Genomic DNA, 17,325 nt, shown 5'->3' with positions numbered 1-17,325 from the left:
ATCTACGGAAATCACTTCTAAAGACCTAGGGAGCCAATGGAATTCTGATGAAAATCCCAGTCACCTTTGTAGACATTGGCAAGATGGTTCTAAAATGTACGTGAAAATGCAAAGGTTAGTTTCGCCTAAGACAGTCCTGGTGAAGACCAAAGTCAGAAACCTGCAAACGTTAAATGAATGGTTCATGAGACAAAGTAGTAATGGCCCAGACACTAAAAGGACGAATGGCAGAAGAGTGAGTCTACTAATATGTGGGTGCTTGATGCCCAGTCGGTGCATAGTCAGTGGGTAAAAGAAGGGCTCCAACAAATGGTGTCAGTCGATGCGTTTTCCTCATTGAGAAACAATTAAACATTGCCCTTATATCATATTATAAATAAAAATAAAATTTCAGTGGATTATAGACATAAAAATGAGATATGGTGGCACTGTGGGAGAAGCACTGGACAGTAACTGCAAGGTAGGCAGCTCTTGGGAGAAAGATGAGGCGGCCTGCTGTCATAAGGATTTGCTCTCAGAAACCCTATCGAGGTCCTTATGCGTCGAGATAGACTTGCTGGCAGTGGGTGTGGGCTGGGCTTGTTGTGGAGTCGTAAATGTGAAAGGTGAAACAACAAGATCTCCAGAAGACAGACAATGGAGTGGAATACTTCATGGATTTGAACAAAAGGCTAAACAGGACCTTTACTACTTAATATTCTTCATTCATATTTAAACACTCTAATAATCTACGGTAGTTTTGTATACCTCCTTCATTGTTCTTATTTAAGTAATAACTGTATGAAACTACCTGTTGGTATATTGGGGGGTAGTGGTGAAACTAACAACAAAAGAAAAGAGGGATGAACTGTTTTCCATTAAAAGGTACACTTTCAAGTATGAAAATAAAATGAGGAATGAAAACATATACCAGCAACCTATTACTGACAATATTTGTAATTAGAAAGTATAAAATAAATTGAAACACCATTAGAAAAATGGCAAGAGCAAGAACTAGCACTTCAACAAAAAGGATGTACTATCCACAAACAGGGAAATACATTAAGACATTAAAAGTCCATAAAAATATTTAAAGTTAGAAGTCGTTTAGTAGAAAGTATTAGAATAAATGGAAACTAATGGGGACATTTAAGTACTCCCAGTAGGAGTGTGTACAAATTATTACAACTTAGAAGAAACCAGATTGCTATCCATCACTTGATCTGACCAGAGGTAGGACACTGCACTCCTGGGCATGAATTTAGGGGCCCCAGGTGGCATAGTGTTCATGCACTGGGCTGCTAATTGCAAGGTGTTCAGTACCAACCTACCAGCTGCTCCGTGGAGGAAGACGAGGCTTTCTGACATCATAAAGATTTTGTCTCAGAGACACTCCGTGGCAGTCCGACTCTGTCCTATTGGGGCTTCTGAATTGGAATGGATTCAATAGCAGAGGGCTGGGTTTAGTTTGAGGCATACATATAATAAAAGCCTGAGAAAATATGTTCCTGAGAAACGTACAAGAATGCTCAGCCTTGTTATTCATACAAGCCCAAAGATAGAAAAATCCAAAATGTCTGGCAACATAGGATGGATAAATAAATTGTGCTATATTTATAAAATGGAATATCTAGTTTAGTGTATTGGCAAGATTAGCTATCACAATAAAGTGAATTAATATGGATGAATATTTCATATGTAATACTGAGTACAAAAGTTGGACTTAAAATTATGTACATGATATGGGCCTACTTAAATAAAACATGGGGGAAAACATCAACAGATGTCTACCAAAATGGTGGACCAGGCAGACGCACTACACAGACCCTCTACAAGAAAGACACCAGAGAACAGAAGAAGCAGATACAGATAACAAGGCAGGAATCCTGAACTTCAGAAGAAATTACAGAGAAGCAGAGTGAATACAGTCTAGAAAAAACTGAACAAGAAGGCCCAGAGAAGAGTGGACAGGTTAACAGACAGCTAGTTCGATATGGAGTGGCCATCTGAACTTTTGCAATTAGAGTTTCATTGAAACAATGCACTGATAATCAACTGCATTTGCTTGGGACTAGGACACGTGTCCACACTAGTTGCTGGCAACAAGAAATATGGGATCCTACCTGGTTCACCACCCAGTTGCCAGCCCACCTTTTCCTACCTAGAGGCCTGTGACATTCACCCCACTGCATATCATCCCCTTCTCTGCCCCACATCAGACTTCTGGTGCACCAGCAATATTCTCTGAAGGTACAGAAGCCATGTATCATCAGAATAGCGCAAAGCATAATCTAGGTCAAGTAGATTGTTGACGGTGGCCCAGTGTGGACAAGAAATCCTTTTATACCACCCATCCTGCCTCCAACTGCCCTCTGGGCCTGAAAGCATTTCTTTTGCAAACAAATACCCTGACCTCAGCAACCATCGGACCCTACGGGAACTGCCCAAGTTCCTACCCCTGAGCCACGCAGGACAACAACTAAACCAAGAGGAACTCCATCGAAGACAACGCCCCACCCCGGCAGCCCTGGCTCTGTGCGCTCCTTGAGGGCGGAGGGCGCTGACCGGACCAACACGTGCCATCCACAGTGTCCTGCTTGCTCAGCGCTCCACAACCCACTTTCTCCTCTCCTTGCTTTCACTTGCCGTCTTTTAATCCCTTTTCACCACTTTCCTTTTTAACTCATTTGCTCTCATTTTTTCTTGATTATTCTATTTCCTTTTTTACTTTTCTCAACCCTTTTAGTTTTTCTCAGTGCATTTTTTCTTTTGTTCTCTCCCCTTGTTTTTACTTTCCTGTTTTTTCCTTAGTTGTTACATTATTTTTTCTTGTTATTACCTGCTAGTTTTTAATTTTACTGGTTGCTATTTTCTCTCCCTCTTTAAAAGTAAAGTAAGTTCTCACCCAACGGAAAACAACAATCTTTCACACAAAACTAAAGTACACCAATGATTCCTACAGTCAAACCTACTGTGAAAGGGCACTACCTAATCTTGGACTACATGATCATTGATACATGGTAGCTGTGGGAGTCTGGGCACTGCAGAGAGACAAGTCCACAGCAACTCATATGTATAGGAGAGTTTACATACAGGGTACGTGCACAGAAGAAAACATCCCAGCCCAGCGCTGCCCAAGCCCTCAAGTCCAACATTAACCCATATGTCTTACACCAATCCACACAGTCCTCCTCCATCTCACAAAACACATACAATGATGCTGACTGCAGGAGGACATCCAAATCAGTGAGTGTGTAAGCACTTCAGCACTGGCAGAGGTCTCCACACGGGTGCTCCAGCACCCAGGGCTGCACTGGGATAGGTCCATGTGGCTTATTCTCAGAGATGTCTTGCAGGAAATGAGCCTTACCAGCTGAAGCAGGCAACTGGCTAAGGCAGCTGCACCCTGGTCTGACCACCAGAGAGCAAGAGACGCAAGAACTGGAAAGGCAAGGCTCACTGAGCCATTTATCTTTCCACCCTTCAATTAATCCCGCATGTGTTTATCAGCCAGGTTGGCACATTAAACATGAACTATCTCAGTAGCCCAAACCAAACCAATCATACTTTCCCTCAACTACATAAACACTAAACAGAGAACTGTGCTCACCCTCACATTATCTATCAGATTCCCCAGGAAAGATCAGACCCACATAAACCATTGACTAAATGCTAGCACAACACCACCACAATGCTTCAGTGATGATCATTTAAGTTTGTGAGAAACAAGAAAGAGAAACACAAATGTGACTAAAACACAGGTTCACAAGACCCTCCTCAGGAAGAAATGGCACTGGAATTCCCTACTAAGGAGTTCAAAATGATACTATTTAGGTACTTTCAATGATTTGAGAGAATGATCAAGAAAGTTGCAGAATAAATCGAGGGAAATAGCGGGGGTGGAGGGGAGGTTTTAGAAAAATGCAAGGAACCACTACAAGAACTGGAAGAATAAATTAATAGTTAGAAAACATATAAAAACACCAAATAGAGAGGAAGGGGGCATGATGGCGATCGAGTAAAACCCACTGGAGGGACTCGGTTGAAATCAATGCAGGAGAGCCACTGAGAGGAAGCTCCACTCTTCCAGGTCACGGGGGAGCATCATAAAGATAAGTAGACTCAGATGCAATAGGTATTAATGAGTTGTGGGCATTTTGATTACCACATCAGTGGTCGGCTGGGGCTTGGTGTAATGGCTTTACCTGAACACTGCCACGGCTGCCACTGCATCAGGGAAGTGTTTAAACCTCTCCACCCCTCCACCCACCCCCAAATCAGGGAGTCGGAACTCTTCTATTTATTTTTCTCTTCTCTCTTTCTTATCACAGTCGCAGCTAGCTCAGGGTTTGGGGTTAGCTTTTTATTTTTTCTGCTGCCATAACCAAGCTCTGGAGCAATCCCAGCTGACGAAGGAAATTTCCCAACTTCAGTGGTGTTCCATACCACTTCCCGAACATCCATTATCCCTCCGGGGTGCTCCCTGCCACAGCAGGCACACCCGCACACACTGCAATGCACTCGCTGCCGCCAGGAGACACACCGCCATGACTTACATATGATCTCCTGGTGCAGCACCACACCAGACAAGGATGTCCCTTGTCCCTTCTTTTATTCAACATCAAACTGTCCGAGCTAACAACACAAGGCAAAGGAAAGACGGAAAAGGAATCCATCTAGAGAAAGAAGAGGTGAAACTTTTGTTATTCTCAGAAGATATGATTTTATATATTGAAACACCAAACACTCCACAAGAGGAGTTATAGAGGAATATGGCAGAGTGGCAGGATACAAAATCAACATACTGGATGCTGTATACATAGGATGAGATCACGGAAGAGGAGATCAAAAAGACAGTAACCTTCACAATAGCCAAGCACTAATTGAAATATCTAGGGATATGCCTAACCAAAAAACCCCCAAAAGATTTGCATGAGGAAAACTACAGAACATTCTTACAAGAAACCAACAGATTACAAGGTCTACATATAACTTCCTCCCTGGGGGACGGACAGCGGAGAAATGGGTGAGGGGAGACGTCAGATAATGTAAGTTATGACAAAATATTAATAACTTATAAACTATCAAGAGTTCAGTGGAGAGGGGAAGCGGGGAGGGAGGGGAAAAATGAGGAGCCGATATCAAGGGCTCAAGTAGAAAGCAGGTGTTTTGAGAATGATGATGGCAACGTATATACAAATGTGTTTGACACAACTGATGTTTGTATGGATTGTATGAGTCCCTAATAAAATGAGTTAAAAAAAAAAGAAACCAAGAGTGAGCTCCACAAATGGAAGAATATCCCATGCTTGTGGATTGGAAGACTCAATATAGTAAAGATACCAATCTTACCCAAGACACTATACAAATTTAATGCTGTCCTGATACAAATACCAACATCTTTTTTCAAGGAACTGGAAAAACTCACTACCAACTGCACATGGAGAGGGAAGAAGCCCAGAATTAGTAGAGAACTCCTCATGAAGAAGGACAAAGTAGGAGGGTTTGCTTTCCCTGAGAGCACCATGTACAGCCACAGCATACAGACAACTGATCTTTGATAAGGGCCCCAAAAATATATCAATGGGAAGGGGACACCTTATTCAATAAGTGGTGCTGGAAAAAAATGGGTATCTACTGCAGAAAAATTAAGCAAGACCCTTACTTCACTTCATGCACAAGAATAAAGTCAAGGTGGATCAAAGACCTTGAGGTAAAACCCCAAACTATTAGGGCCATCAACGAGAGAATTGGGACAAACCTAAGAATTTTGATGCAGGGAATACAAAGGCTATCTGAAATAGGGAAGGACACAAACGCAGAGGAAGCACATTGACTAATGGCATATACTGAAGATTAAACACCTGTGCACATCGAAAGACTTGGCTACGAGAGTAATAAGAGAGCGCGCATACTGGCAAAACATCTTTGGCAACCCTACATCAGACTAAGGATTTATTACTTAAATCTACAATACTCTGATAGCCTACCATAGTGGAAATAACAAAACAAAGAGCCCACTGATGAACCATAAGCGAAATGCAAATTAAAACAACTATGAGATGCCACTTAACACCCTCAAAGATGACCCAATTCAAAAATTCAGAAAGCAGCGGGTGTTGGAGGGTATGTGGTGAGCTAGAAACTCTCATCCACTCCTGGTGGTGCTGTAGGTCTGGGCAGCCACTAAGGAAACTGATCTGGCGATACCTAAAACAAATGGAAATCGAGCCACCATATGATCCAGCAATCCCCCTACTGGGCACATAACCAGAAGAGGTAAGAAAGAGACTGGCCAGGCATCTGCACTCCCATGTGCATCACGGTGCCGTTCACAATCACAAAGAATTGGAAAAACCTACCCCAAATTTCCATCAACCGACGAATGGATTCAAAAGCTGTTTTGGTTGTGTAAGCCTTCTCCTTTTTAGCAGGCACTTTCAGGGAAATAGACAATTTTTGAGCCCTCTACCCAGAGGGTACCCTAAAAAACCACTATGGTATATACATACAATGGAGTATTATGCAGCCCTAAAAAACAGTGAAAAACACATGAAGCACATTGTCTCATGGGAAGTATTGGAGGAAATTATGCTAAGCAAGGTTAGCCAAGCACAAAGGGACAAGTACAACTTGAGTCCACTGAGGTAAGCTCAAAATGCACAATGGGCCCAGAGGATAAGCTACGGAATGCATAAATCCCAGGTCAAAGTTGAGCCACTTTGACAGGGGTCAGACCCAACCCAGGGATGCATATGGCAGCCAACCAAAATGGAGGGGAACAGAGACCCTCCCCCCCCCCCAAAAAAAAACCAAGGGTGGTGGGGAAACTGGTCACTAATCCATCCATGGGGAGAGTAATTTTTTATGTCTCCACAGGAAAGGGAGAGGGTCCAGACTTCAACCAGGAGCACCAGACCTTGAGGGAAACATACCATCATGGAGCAGCAGACTAACAGAGAGGACAACAGGGCCTGGCCCAAGCCAAGCTACGTTACGCCCTTCCCAGAAGAATGTACTACAGAGGACAGCAATGAAGATATGGCCCGGGGTGAGTGGCAGTCTGTCCAGACCACACAAGCGCAAACTAAGAGGAAGAGAGAAAGACAGGGAGACAGATACAGAAAGACAGAGAGAGAAGAGAGAGAGAGACAATGAACAAACCTCACTGTGGCCCACTGAGACCCAGTGATGACATCCCAGCTTAGAGCAGCCAGTGTACAGAGAGGACCAAAGGGCTGGCCCCACCATGAGACACAATGTGCCCTCGTTGACCCATAGCGTTATGGGGACAGCATTGAAGACACTGTGCAGGAAGTGTGCCCAGTCTGTCCCAAGCTCAGTGGGTGAAATGTGAAGGGAGTGCAACAGGGCAGCAAGGGGAGAAGAGTGGCAAAAATCCCAAGGAATCCTGCAAACAGACTTCTGACTCATCAGACCCGACTGGAAAACACTCCTAAGGGCCAGTAGACAGACCGTAACCATTTATTGTCATTTTTTCCCTTTTGCTCTATGTTTATCTATATAAGATAGGCAGGACAAACAATCTGGAAGAGAAACTGGGATCGGCAGTTCTGGAAAGGCCTAGGAGAAGAAGGGGTAGGGAAAGGGAGGGAACCAACAAACTCAGGGGACAGGGAGAAAGAAATCTAAAACTGATGATGAGGTGAGGTGGGCGTACACTGCCTGGTGGAGTCTGAGCGACTGCAATGTATCTGAGAGGAATTACTGAGAGCCGGATGGAGGGTGAGCTTGATGGGGCAGGAGGAAGGTAAAGGGAAATAGAGGAAAGAAGTAGGAGGCAAAGCTATTTATGGAGGTCTAGCTATGGGCATGTGTGCTAGGCTGGGTACTCTAGGGAAACAAATCACAGAAACTCAGGTACAAGCGAGAGCTTTATACATAAAGGCTAAGTGCACATCAAGGAAACATCCCAGCCCAGCGCTGCCCAAGCCCACAAGCCCAACATTAATCCATTAACCCGTATGTCCAACATCAATCCACACAGTCCTCCTCCATCTCACAAAACAAACAGTGGCGCCAACTGCAAGAGGATAGCCGAATCAGTGAACATGTAAACATCTCAGCACTGGCAGGGGTCTCCACACGGCTGCTCCAGCCCCGAGGGCTGCATTGGGGTAGGTCTATGTGGCTTCTCCTTGGGGATGTCTTGCAGGAGGTCAGCCTTGACAGCTGAAGCAGGAACTGGCTAAGACAGCTGCACCCTGGTCTGACCATCAGAAAGCAAGAGACTCAAGAACTCTAAAGGCGAGGCTCACTGAGCCATTTATCCCTCTGGCCTTCAATTAACCCCATTGTGTTTATAAGCCAAGTTGGCACAATAAACTTACTACCTCAGTATGTAAGTATGAAATATATTAATTGATAATGATAGGACATAGGCCAATGTACATATATGTATGTGTTAAGTATTAAGATAGCAGATGGACTTTGGGCATCTACTCAAGGCCTCCCTAAATACAAGAACACTTTGTTCCAATAACCTGACCCTCTTTGATACTCACCTTCCTCATATGATCGCTGAAGGAGAAATGGGTATATAAGCAAATGTGGTAAAAAAAAAGTGGATACTGCCAAGCTATGAAAAGATATAGTGCCTGGGGTCTTAAAGGCCTGAAATTAAACAAGCGGCCATCTAGCAGGGAAGCCACCAAGCCCACAGGGAAGAAGCACACAGCCTGTGCGATCCTGAGGTGTCGACACGATCAGGTATCAAAAGATCCAAAACAAACAATTACACTGATATGAATGAATGAGGGGGGTTTGAGTGGAGACCCCAAACTCACCTGTGGACAACTGGATATTCCCCCACAGAAGGGTTACAAGGAAGGGGCGATTCAACCAGGGTACGGGATAGCACCGGTGAAACGCACATTCCCCGGGCTCTTGAATGCTTCCTCCCCAACTATCATGACCCAGTTCTACCTCACAAATGCAGCTAGACCGGAGTATACACATGGGTACAGATAAGAGCTCTGGACACATGGAACTCAGGACAGATAAAACCCTCAGAAACAGTAGTGGGAGCAGCAGTATTATGAGGGTGGAGGGAGGGTGGGGGATGGGGAGAAAGGGGGCACCAATAACAAGGTTGCATATATAGCCCCCCCAAGGGGGCTGAATAACAGACATGTGGGTACAGGGAGACAACAGACGGTATAAGACACAAAATAACAAGGAATATATCTCGATCAATATCACCAATATATCGTGACCAATGACTCATGAGGGTGGAAGGGAGAGAAAAAGGAGGTTCTGCTACTAAGTGCACCAGTAGAAAATATTTTGGAAATGTTGATGGCCACGTATACACAAGTATGCGTAATACAGTCGATAAATTGTCATAAGATTTGTAAGAGCCCCCCAATAAAATGATTAATAATACTTTTTAAAACGACTAGAAGAAGCTCTGAAATTCTCCTATAATAAGTCTAGTGGCATGACCAAGCCACGGGGCAAGGGGCTGGAACAGAACTGAAGACACATATGTGTGCTCAGGCAGGATTTTCATTCAGCTTTGTCTCCAAGAACAGCTAATCCCAGCGCCCACCCTGACTTCCGGGGCCTGTCTTCCAGACACGGCCTGAATTGTTCCAAAGGGCACACTGCCTGAAGCATAAAAGGCCTAAGTGATCTGGACCATTGTGTGACTCACACGGTCCTTCGTTGCCAGGTGCTGGCGCGACTCTGTATAGCAGCATGAAACACGGCCGGCCCCGTGCCATCCGCACATCACCCTTACGCTTGCATCCATGGGCAGCCACGGTGTCAGTCCCTGTTGCCGAGGGGCTTCCACTTTTGCTGTCCCTCTACTTTACCCAGCACGGTGTCCTTTTTCCACAGACTCATCTCTCCCTGGACCGCTGTCCAAAGCGTGTGGTACAAAGTCTCAGCATCCTCGCCTGAAAGGAGCTCTTTGGACGTCCTTCCTCGATTACACACGGATTTGTTCTTTCATCACTTCAGGGCATTTTAATATTCTTCTCCAGCATCATCATTCAAATGCATCAATTCTTAAAGTGCCTTTTAGTGAATAATTATTCTTCCTAAAACATTGATCCCTAGGATCCCTAAGGGGAATGACCTGTATGGATGGTTTACACAGGTTTCTATGGAACCCCAGCACCTGGATGTCAGGAGAATTAAAATAGTTTTGTCACCTCTATCCTGCCTCCTACCTGTCTCCGCAACACCCCCCACCCTTTACCTCCCACACCACCTGGCCTAAGGGTCACCTGACCTGAAAGACCTCTCTTCCCAAATGAAAGCCGGTCTCGGGGGCTCTGCTCCCTCAGCCTGTGATGTTTCCCACTGGTATTTAACAGCTTTTGCACACAGGTGTCTGTTGTGGGACTCTTTCCATGATACCAACTGTCTTTGGAGACTGTCAGCTCCTTTAGTTCAGAGAGGGCCTGTCCCACTCCTGGCTCTTCTCCCACTAATTGGTGCTAATGATTTCTATATGAAAGACTGTTCTCGTGCTTCTGAACCCAACCTTTCTGGGCCCATCAAGTACGACAGTGAAGGGTGCTAGGAAAGCCAACGGGCGAACATGGCAGCATATCTTGAGCAAAAGACTGAAGATCGAAGAGCTCCATGGGCAACATGCGAACGAGGCGGGGATTGCTGAAATAGAAAGGGAGAGCCACGTGGCCACAAAGAACTGGCTGCAGTGCAACCTCCTTGCGAGGTTGCATATGACCAAGGGCGAATGGCATTAAAAGAAGAGGTCCAAGCTGCATTGCAGGTACTGGCAGAAAGTAAAACAAAACACACATCCGCTCCCCCCACCCCACCCCACCCCACACAAAACCACCCAGGCTCTAGGAATTGATAGAATGCCAATTGAAGTGTTTCAAAACACTGATCGCTCACTGGAAAGACTCATTTACTGATGCCGATGAGTTTGGAAGATAGCTGCTTGGCCAGCGTACACTGTGCCCATTGCAAAGAAAGGTGAGCTGACAGAATACAGAAACTACAGAAGAGTGTTAGTGATGTCACGGGCAAGTCACATTTTGCTGAGGCTAATTTAAAAAAAAAAAAGATATGTGTGTGTATGTATGTGTATATATGTGTATATGTATATAGGTATGTGTATATATATATTATATTAAATGAAGGGGGAAGTGCAGAGTGGAGACCCAAGGCCCAAGTGTCGGCCAATGGAGATCCCCTCATAGAGGGGCTTAGGAGAGGAGATGGGTTAACTAGGGTGTGAGGTAGTATCGATGAAGAACACAGCTTTCCCCCAGATCCTGGATGCTTCCTTCCCCCAACTACCATGATCCGAATTCTACCTTGCAGGGCTGGATAGGACAGAGGCTGTACACTGGTACATATGAGGGTTGGAGGTACAGGGAATCCAGGGTGGATGATACCTTCAGGACCAAGGGTGTGAGGGACGATGCTGGGAGAGTGGAGGGTGAGTGGGTTGGAAAGGGGGAACTGATTACAAGGATCCACATGTGACCTCTTCCCTGGGAGAGGGACAGCAGAGAAGGGGGGAAGGGAGACCCCGAATAGGGCAATATATGACAAAATAACGAGGTATGAATTACCAAGGGCATATGAGGGAGGGGGGAAAGGGGAGGGAGGGGCGGGGGGGAAAAGAGGACCTGATGCAAGGGGCTTAAGTGGAGAGCAAATGCCTTGAGAATGATTGGGGCAGGGAATGTATGGATGTGCTTTATACAATTGATGTACGTATATGTATGGATTGTGGTAAGAGTTGTTGGAGTCCCTAATAAAATGTAAAAGAAGAAAAAAAAAATTGTTTCAGTCATATTTTGACAAGAAACTGCCAGAATCAGAAGAGGGTGTGGCACAAGAGATACCACTGCTGGCATCAGACGGAGCTTGGCTGAAAGCAGAGCACCCCGGAATGATGTCCCTGTACCTTTTATTGACCATGCAAAGGACTTGGGCTGTGGGGGATAACCAAGTATGATGGCCTTGTGGAGAGCAGGCATTCGGGAACTTTCATGGTGCTCATGAAGAGCCTATACATAGTCTGAGAGGCAACCTGTTGAGCAGGCTAAAGCTATACAATGTGGCTGAAAATCAGAGAAGATGGAAATTATGGCTGGGTCCCCTTTCCCGAAAGCTGCAGTCTCAGAAAGCCCACAGGAAAAGTCAGCTCTGTCCTACAGAGTGGCTCTCTGTTGGAATCAACTCGACAACGTTTTGTTGTTTGCTTGCTTTTTGCTTTAGTCAGAATGTTACATTAATATGAAAATCATATGTGTAATTAACATCAATCAATTTCTAGTAATGGCTATATGACTTTTATTTTAACATGTGCCAAAAATTATTTAAAATCATTTTATTGGGGGCTCATACAACTCTTATCACAATCCCCATATATCCATCCATTGTATGTCAAGCATATTTGTACATTTGTTGCCCTCACCATTCTCAAAACATTTGCTTTCTATTTAAGCCCTTGGTATCAGCTTCTCATTTTTTTACCCTCCCTCCCCTCTCCCTCCTCCCTCAAGGAAAAAAATGCTTAAGCAAAGACGGAATGAATGAATGCTTAGGTGGACTGTTATTAAACTTCATAAAATAACAAAATTCAAAAAGGTAAATTGCGCCTACATACGGGAAAAAGTAAAAACTCTAGAAATATAATTAATACAACCAGAGGGGTGACTCATTTGTAATAATTCTAGTTTTCTAAAATAAAATTTACCCCCCAGCTAATGGAAAGAAAACTTTATCACATGAACATTATATTTATCATCTTTAAGTTTTAAGAAATGTGGATATTATTATCAGCACTTCAGCATTTCAACTATGAGAACTAGCATGTATTCCTGTCTCAGGAATTTCACAAGTTATAAAACATGCACCATTAATTTAGATTGTTGAGTGGAAGAATTCCTCCCTCCCACAAGAGAGGCATCTAGGTTCAACTTCCTGTCAAGGCACTTCCTGCAAGACCACTACCCACTCTGCCCATGGAGGCCTGTGTGTTAATGTGATGCTAAATAGCTTTCAGGGGTGCTTTCAGACTAAGATTAGGGAGAAAGTCTGGCAATCTACTCCAGGTAAACAGACAATGAAAACTTTTTAGATCGGAATGATCCTATTGGCAGCCAACCAACTGGCGTTTCCCAAAGGGAGCCTGCAACAATCCACCTCCTCCAAAGGGAAGACAGTTATAAAGCACCACTGCGAAGAGTGAAGAATCCATCTTAAATGAAAATAAAATCAGATGGCAATATTGACACTTCATAATATATATTTTTAACACTAGTGACTGTACTTTTAAGTAAGAGGTGATAATCATCCTCGAGTACATGGATGGACAGTGACTGCCACTGCAGGCTCAGACACACAACTGTGTGGACGGCGCAGGCTGGCGGTACTTCCTTATGATTGCATATATATGAAAGAACAGGTTATATAGCGAGAAGGAATGTAACAGTTAATTAGACCACACAACAGTACAGAGGCCTTAGTTCAACTCACTTTTGTGCAACACTTAATGTACTGAAGGTCCTTCAACTCATGCTGGCTCCTGGTCCAAGGGAAGGAGCCTTAAGTGCTAGTGATACATGGCAAGACAACACGATCCACGGGTTGGCTTGGCCCACAGGTAGTGCAGCACATGGTTGACACAAAGGACTAGCTCAAGCTCACCACACTGGTAAGATTACAAGGGAGAAAGAGAAACAGAGGCTGGCCCTTGGAATACATTTATCTTGGTCATTAGCCAATCAAACTGTGATCTGATGTTTCGACAGAAGCCCAGTTGGTACAATAAGCCTAACTATCACAATCACCCTCCCATCCAGGATGGGCAGTCTTACCCCTAACACCTTTTGCTTGGTCCTTGATGGTGCAAGTCATGGTATCTGCTTGTTGCATATGTTAGTTTCCTTAGCATTTAAGTGTGTATCACCCTCAAGATGCGTGCTAACCAATGTAGTAGCTACCTCAGCAACTGGTTAAGTTCACGGGTAAAGTTTAAGAATTTTGTAGGCATAGTACCAAAAAATAATGTGTCTCATTAATAATTTTTATATTAATTATATGTCAAAATGACATGGTTTGATATGTTTGGCTAAATAAAAGGCATGGCAGTTAACTTTAACTCCTCTTTTTTTCTCTCACTTTTTTAATGTGGTTACTAGATAAAATAATTCTGGTGATGCCATCAGGTTAAGCGCTGGACTGCCATCCACCAAGTTGGCAGTTTAAATCCACCAACTGCTCCCAAGGAGAAGGTGAAACTCCCCGCTCTCATGAAAACGCACAGCCTTGTAAGGTCTGTAAGACCCTCTGTAAGGTCGCTATCAGTCATCTCCACTCTGTGCCAGTTTTCACTTTCATATTGTACTAGAAAAGACAGAACTTCACTCGTGGCTTGCATTAGTGATCTGCAGTAGCATCCCCGCCAATCTAGAAGGCAAGCCCTGGGAGACCAGGACTGTGCTCTTGGTCACGTGCTGGCAGGAGTGCTCACCACATGCTGACTCTCTCCCCATCCCTGCGCCCCTCGCCCCCACCCCCGGCTAGTCTCCAAAACAGAGATTCTGTGGTTAAATAAATGAGGCAGCAATTGTGTTCCAGGTGAACCCACATTGAATGCAAGTAAGCTGTGCATGAGAAACACTCAACCCATTTTAAGTCCCTTGATTTTGGAGTTTATTTGAAGCTGAATCTATCACATCACCCACTGTTTGAGCGCTTTTCCCTGGCTCAAGCCGTATCAGAGCACCCCTATTCTTCTCCTCAGAGAGACCACCACCAGACTGTGCAAGCGAAGGCTCTGCCTTGCAGCCTGGCTGCAGCCTGGGGCCCTTGGCAGGTTGTTGCTGGGTCATATCATAAACCTGGAGACCTGATGCTTTTACTAATGGTTGTTGCCCTCTGTCTCTGAAACTGTGGCATCCCACTGACCTTTGATGTGTCCTACTTCCTCCTCATAAATCTGCAGCCATCTGACCCATAGCAGCCCTTCAGGACAGAGTTGTACCCTCATAGGGGTCCCAAGGGGGTGAGTCATCCTAAACTGAATGCCCCTCTCTCTCCTGCAGAGCAGCTAGTAGGCTCAAAAAGCCTTTTGGTTAGCAGCTAAATGCTTAATCACTGAGCCAGAAGGGCTCTTTTCCTCCTCTATAAAGCATCTATAATAGTATTGGAGATAGATGCTCTCTTGGGCTAATATAAAGTTTTACTAAAATTAAAAACAGGGTAAAGATGATTTTGCTTTTTATTAATTTAACGAATCATTTTACTGGGGGCTCTTGCATGTATTACTGCATTCCATACATCCATTATATCAAGCAGACATGCACAGTGGTTGGCAGGGTAAGGATGTTTTGAGATGAACTAGCATGACGTAGCAAAAATAAAGATACATTTATTTGATAGAAACTCAAAATCTTTTGCATACACAGACTATTCAGAAACGTTTTTTCATAACAGGGATTAAAAATAAACAAGAGACATTATTTTTCTAAGGTGTTCAGAATTGCCCTCACTCCCCGCTCACTGTGCTTCTACGTGTGTGAGTGCATTTTTCAGATGTTGGGAATACTCACCAATATTCCCCTGAGCACTAGCTACATGGACACCAGCAGGGGAAAGACTAAAGATGATATTTTGGGGATGAAAATGTGGACAAATCATCTATCCCCAAACTTTCCATTGTACCAACCTGCTGGGAAAAATGCTTGGGTGATGTAGCTGTCAGATTCTTTATCTTTAACCTGCTACCTATATTTTAAATACATAGAAGGAGTAATGTTCACAAAACAAGCCTGATCATGACTTTGACATTTGTGCTCAACGGTTCTTTTCAAACACATCCAGAATAAGAATTTGTAAGAGAATATTGGGTATAATCTTACAGACTCAGAGCTTTCAAATGAAATTTCAAGCATAAAAGATTGGTATCCTTTGTTTAGGTAGAGATGTTAAATGGGCGTATCTTCAGCATAATGTGTCATTTTGTCTAGTATAAAATCCAAATAAAATCAAAGAAAGTGTGTGTATGAAATTTCCCATATTGCAGGGTTTTTTTGACTTGAATTATTTTTAATCAGGCTTTCACTGGCCTATATCTTCCGATGGTGGGAGTGGGGGGGGAGGGGCGAAACAAGAACAAAATTGATTTATACTCCCAAGCTGTCGAGGGGTTTTCGTGGCTGCACAACATAACTGAGCAGCCTGGCAGTACCCGGTTCTCACCAGGGGAGGAGGCCCCCAGGCTGGATTGAGTACGCCCCACACGCCAGTGGCTGCGCATTGCTCCTCAGGCAGCGAGCGGGTCTCAGGAGCAGTCCCTGGAAATTGCAACAGGGTGCCTATCTGGGTGTCAGAAACAACTCCGCCAAAGCGGATTCAGACTCCTGGTCCAATTACATTATTGCACTTTACATACATGTGAGAAAACGCCACCACCGAACCCAACAAACTTACTCCCATCAAGGTAATTCTGACTGGTAATGACCCCCGGGACAGAGTAGAACTGGCCCCAGAGATTCCCAGGTCTGTTCATCTTCATGGGAGCAGACAGCCTCCTCTTTCTGCCACAGAGAAGCTGGCTGGTTGGAACTACAAACCAGCCCAATGCCTAACCTACTACGCCAGCGGGACTCCTTGTGAAAAACGGCACAGAAAACATTCATCCACAAAGTGACTATCCATTTATTAGCTGTATCACCCTTCCTCCGATCTGCCACCGGAGCCCAGATCGATGCACTGACCTCTCGATCGATGGTCACTGTGTGCTACTCATCTCTTGGTCCAGAAGCTAGTAGGCATTGTTCTTCTCCCACTGGAAGAAAAAATGCAGCCCTTCCTCCAAACAGGTGGCTCACCCATTATTGATTCCCAGGTAGCGCTTCTTTTCCAGATACGGAATGTGGATTGCTTCTGCCTCTGTCCATAGTACAGCGGCATGTGTCTATGTTCCCAAATCTCAGCCCACCCTGGAGTCATGCCCTCCCCGGAGTCAGGGTCCCTCAGGGCTGGTTTCTGGGTAATTCCAGATCTGCTTCTCCGGGCGTTGGTAATGTTGATTAACCGCCACGGTCCTCAGAGCCAGTTTTGACCCGTTGGCCTTGGCTGAGCTGCTCATTAATTCTTGGCCCGCTTTTATACCCCAACTGTGCTGCCACCATTGTCCTTTGGAGTCAAGTCTTTACAAACTTGTGAGAAAGTGAGCTTTCTCTTAGCCTTTATTTCTCAGGCTTTCTCTTGGGCTGATGGGAATCTTATGATGAATATCTTTCTTTTGCTGAAGGAAGCTGGCTTCTGGTCATGTAACATTTGTCTCCATTTCAAGGTTTCACACTCCTTTGCAGTAGT

The sequence above is a fragment of the Tenrec ecaudatus genome, chromosome 5, assembly GCF_050624435.1.
Source record: "Tenrec ecaudatus isolate mTenEca1 chromosome 5, mTenEca1.hap1, whole genome shotgun sequence".
NCBI lineage: Eukaryota > Metazoa > Chordata > Mammalia > Afrosoricida > Tenrecidae > Tenrec > Tenrec ecaudatus.
The sequence above is the reverse complement of the archived record's forward strand: the minus strand, read 5'-3'. Positions refer to the sequence as shown.